Here is an 18,414-nt window from a genome sequence, read left to right as displayed (position 1 = left end):
TGGATGAGATGTCTGTAGAAGTCAGCTCACCCATAAAAGAGTGAGGTTTCCTGAAGAAGGAAATATTAGAAGGTGACCTAAAAAGCAATGTTGCAAAAAGAGCTTACTGGTGCAGAGCAAGCCCTAAGTCTGGTTCACTACTGTCTGGATCCTCACACTTGCACGTGATCTGTAACTGCACTACAAAATAAGAAATAAAAAAATTCTGTGTAAACTCTACAGACAATAGAAAGAAATCTAGAATTGAACTCACAGATTTCATACTCCTCAAAAATGTTTGTGAAAGAAATTTATAGAGAACTCTGGGCTGTTGAATTAGCAAGCTGAGGAAATCTTTCAAGAATATACAAGCATTCTAAGACAAATAACTGACAAATAATTACATTGATGGTAGCTGAACCAAACCACATTTAATTGCTTTCTTGAACAAAAACCCAATATGATGTAAGTTTTCTCGTACAATATTATTTCTTTTATCTAATACTAATGCTTACATGTAGTTGTGTCTGTTTATGTTACCAAAGTATCATATAAACATAAATCAAACCAAGGCATAAATATTTGCAGCTGTTTTACTAAAAACAAAATAACTTTTGGCAAGTTGTTCTTGTTTGTAGCTGTAAAGCACATTGAGACAGTCCTGCAAACCATCAGAGAGATAGGAACACACAGAATGAAGGAGAGGAACTAGAACCAGCTAGCTCTTTTCCTACAGAAGTTTGCAAGTCAGTGCCTGTATTGACCTAAAAGGCCAAAACTTCTCTGTGTTGCCTTTTCCTGCTGTTAACTTTGTGGCTGATACCATGTCAGTGCAAAAACAAAACCAAACCACTTTTGGTCTTTTATGAATCACCCTTTTTTGATTTAATCTTTCATCCACAGTATATTGTGACCTTGTCTTTCTCTAGTTCTCACCCAAATGCATGTCTCTCTATCCCAGTTCCTTACGTATGGTACAAGCCCTCGCTTCTGATACCAAATTGCGATAGTGAGCAGACCGTAGCTTTCCCATCAAAAACATGGACACTGTTACTGCGTGGAACAATTCATATTAAACAGTGCCAGCTGGAAGTATATTTTTCCAAATAAGTATGAATCATTTTGTGTTTCACAAGAAAAAAAATTTAAAGAGATGATAAACAGAAATACCATTCTAACCTCATTCCTCTACCATACAGCACTGCTTTCAACTCTAGCCCTCAGTGTTAGACAATAAAGAACCAATAAAGGTTAAGCAGGGAGGCTTCTTCTATCTCTCTGTCTCCCACCTGTTCTGGTGTGAGAAGCAACAAGGTAGAGAAACAATTCAAACATCACTCTCTTCATAGAGCTTATGACACTGAGAGAGGAAATGAGCACAGGGAGGAGAAAAAAAGTAAAATTGAATCCATACCAGAAAAGCAGTCAGCTATGGATATGCATTAGTTGACCATGTGAGTGAAAAGAACTAAAAAGATACATATCTTTGCAAGCACAGGAAGGCAAATAGAATATATTAGCATGGATAACTGTGAACAGGGGAGAAGTAAGTATAAAAATACTTGATAGGACTACTAGAAAGGCTGTTTCTAGGTAGATTTATGTACAGTGTCTGAAGGAAAAGTGATAGGTTTTCAGGGCAGTGTAGGGATAAAGCTGACCAATATCGCAAGTTTTATATTAAAGAAAGTGTGTGTGAAGGAACAGATGTGATTCAGAAGACAGACAAGTGGTAAAGGAAAACAAGAAGAAATGGAAGGGAAGGGAAGGGAAGGGAAGGGAAGGGAAGGGAAGGGAAGGGAAGGGAAGGGAAGGGAAGGGAAGGAAAGGAAAGGAAAGGAAAGGAAAGGAAAGGAAAGGAAAGGAAAGGAAAGGAAAGGAAAGGAAAGGAAAGGAAAGGAAAGGAAAGGAAAGGAAAGGAAAGGAAAGGAAAGGAAAGGAAAGGAAAGGAAAGGAAAGGAAAGGAAAGGAAAGGAAAGGAAAGGAAAGGAAAGGAAAGGAAAGGGAAGGGAAGGGAAGGAAAGGAAAGGAAAGGAAAGGAAAGGAAAGGAAAGGAAAGGAAAGGAAAGGAAAGGAAAGGAAAGGAAAGGAAAGGAAAGGAAAGGAAAGGAAAGGAAAGGATTTAGGCCATACAGAAGATGTAGAAATGGAATATTTCCTTGGAAAATGAACAGTTATAAGCATTTTCTTTTGAAAATGTTGTGACATAATTTTGTTTAAAACAGGTTCGTGCCATTAATACCATCTTTCACTAGAAGTTTTCAATAATGTCATCCAAAGACTAAATGTTGAAATATTGGACATTCTCCAACCAATGCTCCTTGATACGTCAGATTTAGGAGTACGGTTCATTTAGTCATTCATTCATTCTGAATAAATGATATACTGGAGAAAATAGAATTTAGTTACTAAGATAAAATAACAAAACACTTCTATAACAATGTCTCCAGAGCTACAAGGTATGGAATAAAAGTAGAGGGACAAAGTTAAAAGCACTAGGGAAACTCATGTCTCAGTTGCAGTTATTTACAGAGTGCTGTTTTTCTTTGTCAATGTTTCCCTGTAAATGGAAAGCAACCGAAGCATAAACTGGTTAGCTCATTCTAGCTGGGGCTATCCAAAACCAAGGTAGTTAAAAACTAGGTTTTTTAATCCTTTCTTCAAATACTTTCCCATCACACAGGCTATAAGAGACATGGGACAAGAAGAGTAGCACATAGAAAATAGGGAAGAAAATATGAACGTATAGCAAAAAACCTAAAACATTGTATAGATGTCCACTGCAAAACTTTCCAACAGTGTGAAGTCTTTAGTATATGTGCAGAAATCAGAAGAAATGTTTATGTTGGACTTCATCCTCCCTTTTTTCTGCTCTTCAGTTACTTCCTTCTATTACCTATTGCATTCAGTTCTTGGGTCTGTGGAAAAGACCTTTGTGAAAGCCTTGCAGTGACCAGCTAATGTAGAGGTGTTGATTCTGACGCTAGGACGGAAAAGAGACTCCTGTCTGATGTGGAGTTCAGTACCCCTTGTCCTTTCAGTGCTCGTTTGTGTTTTGTTACTTGGTGCCAGAATCTCCCAACACTCCAACCTTACTGCTTCTCTCCCATACATACCAGCTAAGCAATGATCCTGGTTCTTTTCTATATTGGTACAAGTACACTGTTTCCTCTATCATATTTATTAGCTACATAAAAGATATTTCTCACTTTGGGTTTAAAGCAGCTGTATTAGGTTTGCTCAATGGCTTTATCTTCTACAGATTGGAGTGACTTCTGTACGCTTTGAGTGCCATTTCTATATTGGTATCTTAGTTGTAAAGTATGCAAAGATTCACCAAGTCAAAGTAACATCAAAGCATAGATCATTGTAGTCATTTCTCCTTCACTTGGATTAAACAAATTCAGTAAAGTATTGCCACCTTCTCCAAGTTTAACTGAAGCAGAGGAAGAAGCTTTCCACAAAAGAAAAAAATTAAATTAATTACATATGCTTCATACTGAGTGGTATTATTTATAGATTTTTTCTGTTGTCCACTGAAATCAAAACAGAGCTTCAGAGGGGCTTTAATGGGGAGCGTTTTGCCTAACTTGTCTCTAACTGAAAAAAACAGCTTCTCAGAGCAGAAGTCAATATGTTGCTTTATTTATTTATTATGTATGTTATTTATTTTACTTTAATTTTACATTAACAGATACTGGAAGATCTGTACTCTTCCTATTATTATTTCTATTAAAATCCAATGACTTTGCATATTTCCCAGTCTCTCACCTTGTCAAAAACTGGGTTTGGCCGGGAAAATCTATGGAAACCTGTCAGAGTCCAATAGTCTCTGAGCAGGTTCTCTTAGCTATTCCATGATGGCTTAATGTTTAACACCAAATTTATTTATCTGTAGATATTCAATGTTAGACAACATTTTTGATTTAGCAGAATGATACAGTAATATACTGAAGTCACATTACAAGTACACTAGCAGAATATAGCAGTTGCTGTATATTACAGCTGAATCATAATGCATCTGTGATTCTCATTACCAGTCTCTACATGCTCACCATCATGATGTTACACATCCCGTATAGCCAAGAAAGAATGCATGGACTGAAGCCAGCTAAAGCCCATTGCTATCTACAAAGTTCTTTTTGTTGTTCAGTTCTTGTACTCTATGTTGTGCTAAGCCACACATATACTTCTCCCACGCTGGTCTGACTGGCTCAAGAAGACATTCACCCTCTTGTGATTAAGTCAGGGGAAAAAAAACATTTACACAATCAGTTGATCCACTTAGCTGATAAAGCCACTTGTGTAAAACGAAGACCAGCCTCTGGTCCCCCTTGCATTTATATAAGGTCAGCTTTCCTCACAACTGTGGTCAGTTACTCCCTGTATTCCTACGGAAGTGTCACCAGCACAATGCCCTTGCCCATCTCCTCTGAGCCTTCTTCCATTGTAGGGGTTTACTGATCAGTCACAATCCTATTTTTGAAAATCCTGTTTCATTTTTTACATTGAGAAAAATCTTTTTGTCTTTTTATATCAAAACACTGATTTTCAGTTTGAACGTAACTTACATATTAAAAAACTTAGAGATAAAAATCAGTAAAATGTTATTTTGTTCAGATTAAATTAAGCATTTCAGCTGACATAAAAGAATTTCTGCCTATCGTGGTTACTAGACAAAAAAAAATAATCTATTGTGTGCAAGCTTTGTTCTGGCCTAGGAAACTTACTGGCATTTATATAATGCTGTATTCTAATTGCCTACAACATTTTTTATTAAATTGTCCTAAAACAAATCTCTACACAAAGCAAGGAATTGGTGTTTGCTTCCCTAATATTTAACTTACATATTGGAATCTACTAAAGTCTAAACAGTGCTGGAAGTGAGAATCAGCAAAGCACCAACAGTCTTATTTCTGTTAATTAAAACAATCTGAAACCAATGTTTCAACAGTAAAGTAAGTTTTAAAAATTCCTTTTAAGGATATCTTGCATTTCTTCAGTGTCCAGGTATACATTTTTGAACACAAGCCCATATTCAGTGCCCTGAAATTTGCATGTTTCAAATGGAAACTTTAATAGGAACAGGCCAACATTTTACTATACAATTTGAGTATATTTTTCACTCCAGCTGTTTTTAATAATTTATTTTTTTTTATCACTATGATCTAGAGGGCCAGAATTGGTAAACTGAAACAGCATTAACACCTGTTTGACAATCAAAATAAGTACTCTCCATATTTTAGTACCATCCTGACATTTTAAAATCACTCTAATAGTTAGAATGGATAAAAAGAACAAACAAAGTAATCAGCTTGAGGTGAAGCAACCATGAGATGCGTAAGTCTGGCTCTCTAGGAAAGGAGGAAGGTAAGCAGCTGAGTTAGGACTCTGCTTCAGGGCAATTGGCTGTGGCTTTCGCATGAGACAGTGAGGCAGTCTCCTCTAGGAAGGAACCATGGAAGGGAAGGATGCCCAGGAGAGCAGAATGATTTTTAAAGGATATTTGTTGATAACTTCAGGAACTTATCATTTCACTGTGGAGGAAAACAGGGAATTTTGGCAGAAAGCCTTCTTGGCTAAACGGGAAGCTTTCTAGTGACCTAAACCACAAAAAGTGGGCATACAGGAGTTGAAAACTAGTATTAGCAACAAAAGGAATGGCAATAAAAGTCTGTTAAGTTCAGCCTCTTCATCGACCATGATGGATAGAGAAGTGAAGTCTGCTGTCTCAACCCTATGTGTGCCAGCACGGTTTAGGATGGAGAGGAGCAGCCAATAGTGAGGGAGCAGAATGTTAGGGATTACTTGGAGAAGTTGTATGTGTACACAAATGCATGGAAGTGGATGAGATGCATCTGTAAGTGAAAAAAAATAGCTGGCAAATGCTATTGCACATCCCCTGTATAACACCTGTGAAAAATCACAGCCAATTTGAAAAGTTTCTGAAAACTGGAGAAAAAGACTAATGTTAAAGTCAACTTTGAAAAAGGCAAGAAGGAAAACCTAGGAAACTAAAAGCTGGTTTTCCTCATCTCAGACCTTGGAAAGGTCATGGAGCACATCATCCTGGAATTTATTTCTAAGCATACAAATACAAGAAAGTAATTGGGAATAATCAAAATGGAGATACAACAGGCAAATCAGGCTTGATGAACCTCACTTCTTTCTAAAATAAGCTGACTGGTTATGGCACTTTCATTGGAAGCTGAGGAAATATCACCTGATAGGTGATTTAAAAATTGGCCTACCTGCTGAAATTTGAAGAATAATGATCTGTTCCTTGATACTCAGCTGGCAATCTCTGAAATACCACAGGTTTTAATACAGGGCCCCCCACTATTCATCAACAATGTGAACGATGACGCAGGATACACCATCAGTAAAGTAGTGGTTGATAATCAGGGGGTGTGGCTGACACAATGAACACGGCTCCAATCCAGAGGTACTCAGAAAAAGTTGAGGACTCGGCTAACAGATACCTTCAGTAAGGAGAAACGCAAAGTTCTGCACTGAGAGCAAAATAACCCTGTGTGTCAGTACAGGCAGGGAAACAGCTGATTAATAATGACCTTGCTAAAAAGGGCTTGGGATTAAACTGAATGCCAGGCTGAACTCATTGTGAACAACGCAAACAGTGGTCAGAGCTATATCAGGAGTATTGTGGACAGCAGACTGAGAAAAATTATTATCACCTTCTACTTGGGGTTGACAAAGCCACAGATGGAATACTGTGTTCGGCTTTGTGTGTGTCGTGTGTGTCGTCCCCCCCCCCCCCCCCCCAGTTCAAGAAGGATGTGTAGAAACTACAAATAGTCCAGCAGAGCAAACTGAGCAGAGTCTGAGGTGTATGACCTACATGGGGAAGGCACGCTAAGTTAGTCTTGCTTTGTTTGCTGAAGAGGAGAATAAGATCAATACAGTTGTACCCATCAAGGCTGTGAATCTTCATCCTGGAAAGATTTCAAGACTTGACTAGACAAAGAACAGCCTCCAGCCACAGCTGAGATGGCATTTACCATGCTCCTCTCTCTACAAGAGAAGAGACCTGAGGATTTCCATTAGCTTGCAATGTAGGGATGATTCAATACCACACATTACAATAGCTGTTATTTGTATCAGCTGTCCAGCTGAAGAGGTTGCACCTGCAGAAACTGAGATGAGCTTAACTCAGTGCTCCTCAGGGTATTCATACATCTTCTGACCAGAACACATTTGTGATTATTTGCCAAATATAAAACTATTTTTTAATAAATATTTAAAATAAATACTTGAAGTGTATGGGAAACAGTAATTTAGGTTTTCCTCACACTTTGCTTGCCTGAACACTTTCATCTGTCCTCTCCAATACCATTTGTTTTAAGTAAGAAGAACCTTGGCTATATTAGATATTCAAGATTTAGTTTGATCTTTTTTAGTATTAAACATTTTTGTGTTATCAAATAATGTGTAAAGGTATTTTTGTGGGGGTCTATTAAACCTCCTTTAAAATTCAGTTATCAGATCAAGGAGCTTACAGTATTAGAAGTAAAAGCTCAGCCAAAAGATAATGACAGTTGCCTGTGGATCACTAATATTAGTATGCTAACACAAACTCTCTAATTGTCTCTGCTTTCAAAAAAAAAAAAAAAAGGTGAGTTACATATTATTTCCTGCTATGTTCAAAGTCATCTTTTGGCATAATTTGATAAAGATCACTTAACTATATTGAGAAAATGCCAATTCGTAATTTCTTTTCAGTATTTACAATCCTGGAAATTTACAAAGAAACATACAGACAATACATTCGCTTATATATGTCCTTTGGCTGGGATGGTGTTAACTTTCTTCAAAGCAGCCTGTATGGTGCTGTGTTTTGGATTTGTGACTAAGGCAGTGTGGGTAGCACACTAGTGTTCTAGGTGTTTGCTGAACAGTGCTTGCATGGCATCAAGGTTTTCTTTGTTCCTCACTGCCTGCACCCTCAGCAAGTAGTCTGGGAGTGAGCAAGAAGCTGGCAGGGGACACAGCTGGGACAGCCGACATGAATTGACCAAACTGTATGATGTTGCGCTCAGAAATAAAACTGGATAAATAAAAATAAAAACTGGAGTTTTGGCCTTTCCATAGTAGCCATTGCTGGAGACTGAATGAACATCAGTTTGCTTATGATAGGTGATGAATGATTGCCTTGCATCACTTGTTTTCTTTTTTTCTTCTTTCTCTTTCCTTCAGTTATTAAATTGCCTTTATCTCAACCAATAATATTTCTTGCTTCTTCTCTTTTTATTCGCTCCCGTGTCCTGTTGGGGGGTGGGGGAATGACTAGGTGGGTGGGGTGGGTGCTTAGTTGCTGGTCAGGGTCAGTCCACCACAATGTGAAACACATGTAAGTATTGTAGCCAATGGAAGAGTTCTGGGCAAAAGTCTTAGCTCATGTACTAGAAACAATATAACTGTGGTGTTGAGATAGATTCAGTGCATGTACAGTGTTGATTGTGTCTCTAAAGCTTGCATCCATGCAATATTACCTATGCTTTTCAGTTAGATAAAAACTTTCTTAATTCCTATCCAAAAGGGAAGAATTGAAGTAAGATTTCTTTACATGACCCTAGTCAAGTGAATAAGCTTTTTAATATCTGATTATTATTGAAAGAAAGGCACAGAAATGTGTAAAGAATGCACTGTACAAATCTTACTGTTGGCATATTGGTCATTAAGGAGCAAGTATGGATTTTCCAAAATGGTCCTGAAGACTGGAAACGTCCTTATTTGTTCTTTTACTACTTTCTAGGATTGCAGGTAATACATCTAACTTCTTCATAACCAAAGTAATATGACAACACTCACTATAATATTGGAAATAGATATTTTCTGTCTCTGAAACATACAAAATTCCAATCTTTTAAAATATTTTGTAAATTATCTTTCATTAATAACTTTTGGTCATCATTCTCCTTTAGATTCAGAAGCTTACAGTGAAGGTTTGTTTGCTCACAGACATAGTGACTATGATATCATCCACTGTACACAAAATGATTGATGCAAAGAATTTATGAAATCTAACATGGAGAAATCATATTATTTAGGGTTAAAAATAACCTGTTAAAACACTCTTTATAAAGGAAGTTCCATTTTAGTAGAATACCATGCTTGTTATCTGCTTTTGGTGTGAACTTAGAGCTGTCTCTCCTTTGGACAAGAATCCAAAGTGGATACCTCCTCAGGGACCTTCTCACCTGAGGGATTCTGTGCTCAAATGTCAAGGTCTTTTTTTTCCTGTATAAATAGATACAGGGATGGATAATTCAAGGAAAAAAAAATCAAAAGAGGGAAAAAAACTGGGTAGCTTCCCCAACAGTTCAGTATAAATTGCCCGTTACCTGCTTCCTCTCTGCTCTTCCATATTTGCTTGGTTTTGTTTCTTTCTGGTTCTGAAACAAAGAAAATTCTTAGCTAGAGATCAAGTTCTTCAGGCTGACATCAGTGCTGAAATTATATATTCCATGATAACAATACCAAAAGACCATATCCAAACAGTGTTGCCAATTTTTCTCACTTTAATTCTTAAAATAATTATGCACCTAGAGCCAAGGCTAGAACCCCACATGTGAAGGTCCATCCTAAATCCTGTCCTGAAAAAGACTTTGATTTCAGCAATTCTCCTCTTCTACATCAAAAAGAAAAGGAGACCTTCAGTTTCCTTAGCTACTTCCTCTCTCTGCCTTACAATGCTAAACTATCCAACAATGAATGACAGAAGTGAGTAAATTACCAGTAAAATTGCAAGAAGGATGTACTGAGGTTATGCAGTAAACAAGAAATGATCAGAAATGTGGGGGATAAGGAGAAGATACTGGAAGACCAAACTAATTGTTGGGTAATGGGAGAGGAGAGAATACAGGGCCAAATTACTAAACCCAGCACAAAGCAGATCTGGATGAGGGAAATTTGCATCAGAGGACAATCATCCCATTTGTTCTTCTAAACGAGGGATGGTGACCAACAATGACCATCACACATGCTAATAGCGGACTGACATAATTTAAGAAATACAACTGACTCAATACTGTCAATATTGTAGCTCAGGAACATGGGACACTGTGGGAATTCTGTAGATGGGAAAGTGCCATAGCAAATCCAAAAGCCTTTAAAAAAGCCCTGAAAAAAATCACACCAGTGTCTGTGTGCAAAATAAAAAGCCTGAACTAAAGTATTGAAAGCAACATTAATCTTCCAATTAACTTCAGTAGGCTTTCCATGGATCTTATTTGTGATCATTAAGAGTGAAAAACAGGAGTCTCATGATTCATCCCTAATTACCCCAAATATTCATTTAATGAAACCGTGACTCAATTGAAGTTGATGAAGCTCTGCCATTGACTTACAAGAAGCCAGGATCCCTGCCAGGATGACACAAAGTGGAACTAATTGAGGAAGATTCTGCTCTTACCTCAAACACAGGTAGCAAATATGACTTTTAATTACCGTACAGGCTGAAATAATGACTCGAGAAAAATCAAATGTATTCTCTTAAATATCTAGCTATCCCCCTTTTTTTTTTAATTTTAGAATAATAATCCTATATTTAAGTTTTGATAAATGGAGCTTGACTATCACACTATGCTGTTGTTTGTTGTAAGAGAAATATAAGGCATTTCTTGTACAGCTACTTAGTCACTAAAAGTCTTATTTTTTCCAATTAAAAACATTGACTTGAAAAGCTATTCATATGAGAAGCCTGTTTTCCTCTTTCTTAATCATCCAGAAAAACAATTAGTTGTCTATGTTTGAACACTACCAAAACCCTTTGAATGCCTTTTGAAAACACTGAATCTTCTTACGGTCACACCAATGAGTTGTATGGTTAAATTAGAAAATAAGACTTCACATTTATATCGGAGGTATGTGTGTGGAAATAATATCTCTGCCAGATCAGCTAAAGCATAATATGAAAGAAATCTGCTTCAAATATTTCAGGTAAAATTATCTTTAATTTTGCAAGTATCCCCATGAAAAAAACTGTTTGCATTGCTCAAAACATTTCTGATGAAAATGAGGTAAGCCACAGTGTGCAAAAAATATGATATTGCCTCACATCTGGTAAAGGGAAAGTTGCAAAGTTGTTGTAAACTTAATGAACCAACATCTCAGGTTCTTGCCCAGCTTTTTTATGGTTCCAAAAATTGTACTAAGCAGTCAGAAAACCATCCTGCATACTTAACAAGGATACAAAGCAGGCATGACATGCTTTTTTGTGATTACTCCCAGCATAACTCTCACAATGTCAGAGCAAAGCACCCAGATAAAAAGTCAACATATTGATGAAAACATGGTATCACAACTGACAGCCATCCCAGCTTTGATGAGACACGGCAACCCAAAGACAGGTGAAAAACACCAAAATTTTGGCCAATGGCAACGTCAGGTTAACATGTATTTGTTTAATTCCAAGTTTTTTATACTACTAAGCTTGCAGAAGAGTACTTGCAAAAAGGTACACATAGCTGAGCTCCCCAAGTATGTTGTTTCTGTAACAATGGAAATAGTGACAGCATTGTGAAAAATTTTCATAAGAGGAGTTCTAAAAATTAAAATAAGTACTGCTTTGCTCATGACACGGTATTTGTTCATTAAGCCACCGAAAATACATTGTAGACACTCATCACCAATTGTATATACTTAAATGTGGATCAGATTGTATTCAACAGCATCACTTGGAGGTCTATGATATTTATGTGCTGTCATAAACAGACTGTTCTGGAGATACATGCAGAAAAATGGCAGGGTAGTGTAGAGTCCTTTGGCAGGCAGCTTTGACCATAAAACCAGTTGAAAGCCAATTAAGAGACTTTAGGAATGCCAACTTTATTCAGCTCTTGAGGCCACCAGAATGTTATGCCAAACCTGCTAGCAACTCATGAGAAGTAAGGACAGTGCAATGGTATTTTCTGCTCACAGCCTAAAAACCACTACCAGAAGGAAAGATCAATCATTTTGGAAATCAGCATCTTTTTGCCAGTTACTATGGAAACACCAGAAGATACATAGCTGAGAAATAATATAGCTATATCTTTCATGCTGGTTGCACATTCCAAAACAATTAGCGGCTGCACGAATGGGAATATAAACACAGGATAAAGCTGCAAAAGCTGTGTGCCATCTATCCCACAGACAAAACTCAAGGTATAGGAGCTCAGTTTGAGTATTGTGATCCTGTGGCTGATTACAAGCTTGGGGGAGCCAAACAGCAGCTTTGGCCTTTGATGTTCAAAACACACCTCTACCCCATATCTACTTCTTGCCAGGGTTGACAACTGCAAAATTCCAGCACAACCTCTCTCAAAAAATACAAATAGTCTGTTTGGCCTGCCAAACGCCACAAGCAGAAAAACAAGTCAGAATAACACTGATAATTTCTAATTGTTATCGCATGCATGTTTCAAAGGTAATGTTGAAAATCAGCTATATCCAGACTCTTAAATAAGAGCATTTTTCTGGGGCACAACGGAATCAGGACAGCTCCTGTTTAGCCAATGAAAACATATTGAGGGTACAACTCACAACTGGACACCAGTGTATTTATAAAAGGCAGCTAGTATAAGGACTGAGCCTGTGAGGGCTAATCCCACCCCACTGAACAAAAAGGCACCTCCTGGTGTATTCAGGTCACTGAGAGAACAGCTGTAATATTATCAGAAGATGTTTAAAGAAAAAAATGGCTGGATAAAAAAAAATCCAACTACTTTCCCTTAGGAAGTAAGTGTTACCTTTACTTCCCCCTCACATCCCCTGATCAGCTAAAAAAAATCTAAATTTGTTCCTCATAAATGTTTTCTTAAATTAAAAAGACAAGTTTAAAAATCATTCCTGTGAAGTCCCCCAAGGCTCAGACTGTTGAGAGTGGAATTTTGGGTGGGACAAATACCGGTTGGACATTTGAGGTAAATAATTTTATATATTTTTCAGTTCCTCTAAAATGAAAAAAAAACCCACAAATCCTCTCACTTCATCTAGCCACATATTTAAGTGGGGGGAAATGTTTTCGTGTCAGTTAGAAACTCCACATTAAACAGACCTCTCGTATCAATGGTGATCTACAGGTATTATGAAGATTTAATGTCAGTGATGAAAACCATTGCTTTTAATCCCAGCTGAGTTTAAATCAATGTGAAAATGCTGTCTGCAAGCCAACATCAGGGACACATTAGATTTTGGAGAATATCACATATCTTCATATAACGTAAAAATCTTGGAGGCAGGTATTTATGAAATAAACTATGTATGAACATAGGTATTGGCTTGAGTGTTTCCTTATTAAGTCACTTTTGCCAAATAATTCGGTTTTGCATTAAGATTGTAATAACTTGTCTACTAATTAATACTAAAATTTAGCAATAAATTATTTAAGTCTATGCATATCTTCTCAAAAACCTGAAGCAACATTATGGATTTATCCTCCTCTCTTCTTTATACCTCAATTTGTTTTCTCATATTGGCTTCTGAAATTGTCTTATTTCACCAGTTACACTTTTTCAGATCACAGCATATATAGCTACTGGAATGTAAATGTTCTCTCTTCAAATTGCATGTTGAGAGGAAGCCCTTGTATTTAACAGAACATACTGTTTTACATTATCTTGTTTGTAAAATCTCTACACAATATTCACTCAAATAAAGCAAACACTATGTTATATAAACTACTTTTATAGACAGAGCTTTTGTTGTTACACCCTGCTGGAGTTAACTGTGAAAAAATTTCCTGGAAGACAGTGCCCGTTGTTTGGGATACACTTTCAGAGAATAAATACTCAGGGGACACACACAACTCATTACCTCATGCCATACTCAGCTGAATACGGAATGAACATTTTGAAATAAATGAGTAACCTACCAGTTATGGCATATTAACCTGCACTTTGTCATGTGTCTAGGCAGAAGAATATTTCAGATAATACAATCAATGCCAAAGAAAAATTCCTTGTGAGGTGAAGCAACAGTTTATTCAGACCATGAAAAGGTCAGACAATTTTTCTGGCCTAGAAAAGTTCTTGTATTGTGAATTTCAGTGTAATCTATACATTCCATCACATCGCTGATGGCAAGTATTTTGGGTCTACACATAGCAGAGGCAAAGAAGAAGATAACAAGCTCTTCATATCTGCAAATTCCTAAACCATGGCCTTGTTCCAATTCTTTGTTATCATGAAAGAATTCTGACTTGCCTACTGCTGTGGTGGCAAAGGTCATTTTTGTAGATCTAGCTGTTTTCCTTTGCACAGAGACCTGCTCGGCTGGGATATCCTGCAGAGTGACGTGTGTTAATTGATAAATATACTTCCTTTCAAATTTGTCAGTCACTGATACATAAGACTTATGTCTCCTCAGAGTAAAAAAAAAAAAAGTAACTAAGCAAAAATGAATTTACTCAGGTTATATTTAGGTAAAATCAAAGTGTCTGAAGACTTGAACAGGCCTAAGTACATTTTTTAAAAGGACTGTGCTACTTAGAAGCTTAAGTTGTATATATTCACAATAAGGTTTAGGATCGTAAATAAAACTTTTAAATGGCCTTTAGGCCCTTTTAAATGTTTCCTTCTTTGTCTCATTTAATAATTTATTAACTGATGAAAATCACTAATGTAACTCCATCTTTCCATCATTGTTCAACTTTAACAAATGTAAAGAATCTTCTTTATGACCCTAATGACTTCAGGACGGACCTGGTTTCACCGTTTAATGAAGTTAGTTTCTGTCTTAAAAAAAAGTTTCTTCCTTAAAAAAGTTCATTTATTTCTGCTAGAAAAGAAACATATGAAGCAAAATTATCATAGGCACCAGAGTGTTTCATCTGCTTCATGGCAGGGAGGGGAAAAATTACATACCCTCTTGGAAAGAGATCCCATAGTACATTTCTGCCTCACTGTACTATAAATTAGAAATCGGCACGTAAAATTAAATAAAAAATATGAATGTGATTTTATTTCTATTTACACTAAGTATGGGAGTCATAAGAAACAGGATAGAAAGCATTTTTGTCTAGAATGATGCTAGAAATCTAGTGTCTTTAATGCAAAAATAATTCTGTATTAATTATACTATTCAGGAACCGAACTGAATTCATTGAACTGGACTGAACTCATTGTCTGTCACTAATATGTAACTGATTAAGCACAGCAGCATATTCACTACAGCAGCAATTTCTCTATAGCAAGTGCAATTTAGAATGAAATTTTTTTTAAATTTTTTTAGTACAAGGTTCAGCTGAAGCATCCAGAATTGTAGGAGAGTAGACCGAGAACAAAGAGCAGACTGAAGTGAATGCCTGATAATCCCAATAGCCTACCAACAAATATATTCTTGTCACAATCTCAGGTACATTCTTGTTAAAAGTGCTAAACCCAAACATACCGTTATTTGGTTCAAACTAGGGTTCACAATATTGTGCTGTTTATGAGCTAGACATGAGAAATGTGATGACAATACCAAGTTTTAGATCACTGAAATGAAAAGTACTGTAAGTGACACTTCAACATTGAACTACAATCTAGAAAAAAAATTACCTTGTGGAGGTCAAACTTCACTGAGGATTGAAAGCTTCTCAAATATTCACTTTCTGCTGTAGCTATCTCATGCAGCAAAAATCTCATGATTATAGGATGAAGGTAGTTTATTTAGAATAACAGTTTACTTTACCTTATGATGATGTGGATATTTAAAAAAAAAAATAAATTAAAGAATGCTCAACTAGGTTGTATAACCCTAGAGGAGGTTTTGTTCTTCAGAGATAATGACAAAATTGAGTTTAAAAGTATATATTAAACTGATAGAACAACTTACCACCTGCAGAACACTGAAAAGGTGGCAATGCTTCAAGAAGGCCAAAATGCATTCTAACAAAAATTCTGTGTTTGTTAAAGATAACCCTTTGTGTTAGCCCTCACACAGAACAGATGTGTGGTACATCTGTGTGGTACATCTGTATGTTACATACAGAATGTATGTACCATATTTTACTATTTTACAAGAGCAAGGCTTTTTCCTAGTGGAATTGAGTCCTGATTTATGAAGCAAGGGCCTCCAACATCCTACAAGCTAAAGGGAACAAATGTTACACAGATAAACTCATACAGCGTCTTCCAAGAAACAAGAAGCTCTGTTCAAATAGAATATTTCAAAAATAGTTTGGAGTTCGCTGTCTTCCACAGATGTTAGCAAGACTTCAGCTTGCATGCAAATGTTCTGTATAACTGTAGAGGAGCACTGACACTACAAGAGTCAGTTTTAATCCAGATAGTCCTACAGGAGCACTTCTGTGCAAATGCTGACTTAGTATTTTGGCTATGACACATGCACATTCCTCTCCTTGACACTCTACAGATGGAAACAGTATTCAACGCCTTTTAGCTGGATGAGCGGGACTCATTCTGGGTAGGCAGTGAGCCTAGACTGAGATGATATGGTCACTCAGAGATTTTTCCTTGAAACTTATTCTTAAAGCAACAAAAATATAGTTATTTGTTTCATGAATATTTTATTCCTGTCCTGATCCCTTTGATCAATTTTTCTTAGTTTTGGTTGTCCTTCTCCTTTACCTCCTCTACCAATTTCCCATCACATGACACTTGCAGAGATGTAATGAGAATGTACTGCCTTTTGAGTAGATGCAAATTATATATTTTCATTATATAATAGAGCATGATTTTGTTAGTCTTCCCAGGTTCTATGGATTAATGTTCAAATGAGAAAAAAGATCAGAGAGTGGATGAAGTAGGGAAAATAATTGTTATCTTTGGGGTTTTTTTTAACCATCTGCATCTGCAAACTGCAACACATTTCATAAGACTGTACGAGAGGATAAAGTTTGATGTAGACGAGAATGCATTTTTCAGAGTGTACATTTAGCTTTCTAGAATAAACACCAAAATCCCATGGAGTGTCTGCTCAGTTTTTCACCATTAGCAGCCTCCAATTTCTAACCATTGCCAGTTGAGGAAAAGTTTTAAATTCATTGTTGTTGTTTGCCTGTTACATGTATTTAGTAACAGAAATAAACAAGGAATTTTCCAGAGCTGACACAACTCTGTAGGTACACATCGCGCTCACTTTTATGACATCCACAATGTTCTTGTGATATACCATTCCATCATCTTGATTTTACATCAATCAATGTCAGACTTCCCTATCCTGTCAGCTACCCCATTCAATTCAGAAGCAGAATTGTATCCAGAAGCAAGTAGAATCCGCACTGGAATAGGTCCTTTGGTCTGGGTGACCAATGGCCCCAAACTTGGAGTGTATGGTTGAACAGCTCAAACGACACTGATACTGCATCCCTTGGGCATTGCCTGGTAAACTGAATGAGACTAAACGTATGACTCAGTCCTGACAACCATGATGAGAGATAACATCAAGATGCCAGTGACCCATGCACAAGGGAGTTCGCACTACCTGCTGCACAGTACTACTGAAAATACCACATCAAACTTGTCCCTGATGATATACCTATGACCAGCACAGGGATTATGAGGGTTGGCAGCAACAGTTTTGGAAATGCTAACAAACAAAAAGTAGTAATTCAGCAGATGTTAGATCTCAGGAAGAAGGTGTTAATCATAAAAGTTAAAATTATTTAGGTCCAGAAAAACACAACTTGTATGATATAGCTGGGACTGATTGCATTGTAATGCAAGTGCCTTAGTCCTGTCATTTGCTCTCAGTGAATAAGTTTAAAAACTATCCTTTGATTTCAGTCATGTACTTCTGACAAGTTTTGAGGCATACTTACATCAAGAAATGTTTAAAATAAAAATGATTTTTTTTAAAAAAAGCTGAGAGTAGTGGAAAGGTTCTTGAATACTGGACTTTCTTTCTCAATGCAATTTTTTCCTAATTAGTTTCAAAAAATTGAATTTTAAAAGAATGACCACTTTCATAGTTCCAAAATCAACCTTTTAAGCTTCAAAAGCATTAAATTTTCTATATTTTCAGCTTCAGAAATATACTTTGATATAGTCTTATAGCATAGTTTAACAACTTTTATTTTTCTTATTCAAAAAGCTGAAGGATTAAAAAAAAGTGCATAATACAACAGAGAAGGAAGAATTCCAGAGGCCTTTTACAAACAATATTATTTAACTATGTGACTTTGTTCATAAATGTTATCTTTTTGAGAAGTGAAAAAACCTGATATGTAGTAAACTACCCTTTCTTTTTACTGAAATTATGATTAAAAAAAACTGCCTAGAAAATTGTGAAATCTGCGAGATCATACCACTGCCATTTTAAATGCAAACACAAGTTTTCATTCAGGTTTCATCTTATACTTCACTAACAGAAAATCTAACTTTGCTAGAATTGATTTCTGTACAAAATTTTCTTCCTCTTTTGTATTTCTCCACGGAATGTTCTCTTACCCATCAATGTACGTAGTCTGCACCACACAGTACACGAGCG

Source organism: Charadrius vociferus, unplaced genomic scaffold (genome assembly GCF_000708025.1).
Source record: "Charadrius vociferus isolate BGI_N301 unplaced genomic scaffold, ASM70802v2 scaffold201, whole genome shotgun sequence".
Taxonomy (NCBI): Eukaryota; Metazoa; Chordata; class Aves; order Charadriiformes; family Charadriidae; genus Charadrius; species Charadrius vociferus.
Note: the sequence above shows the minus strand (reverse complement) of the source record.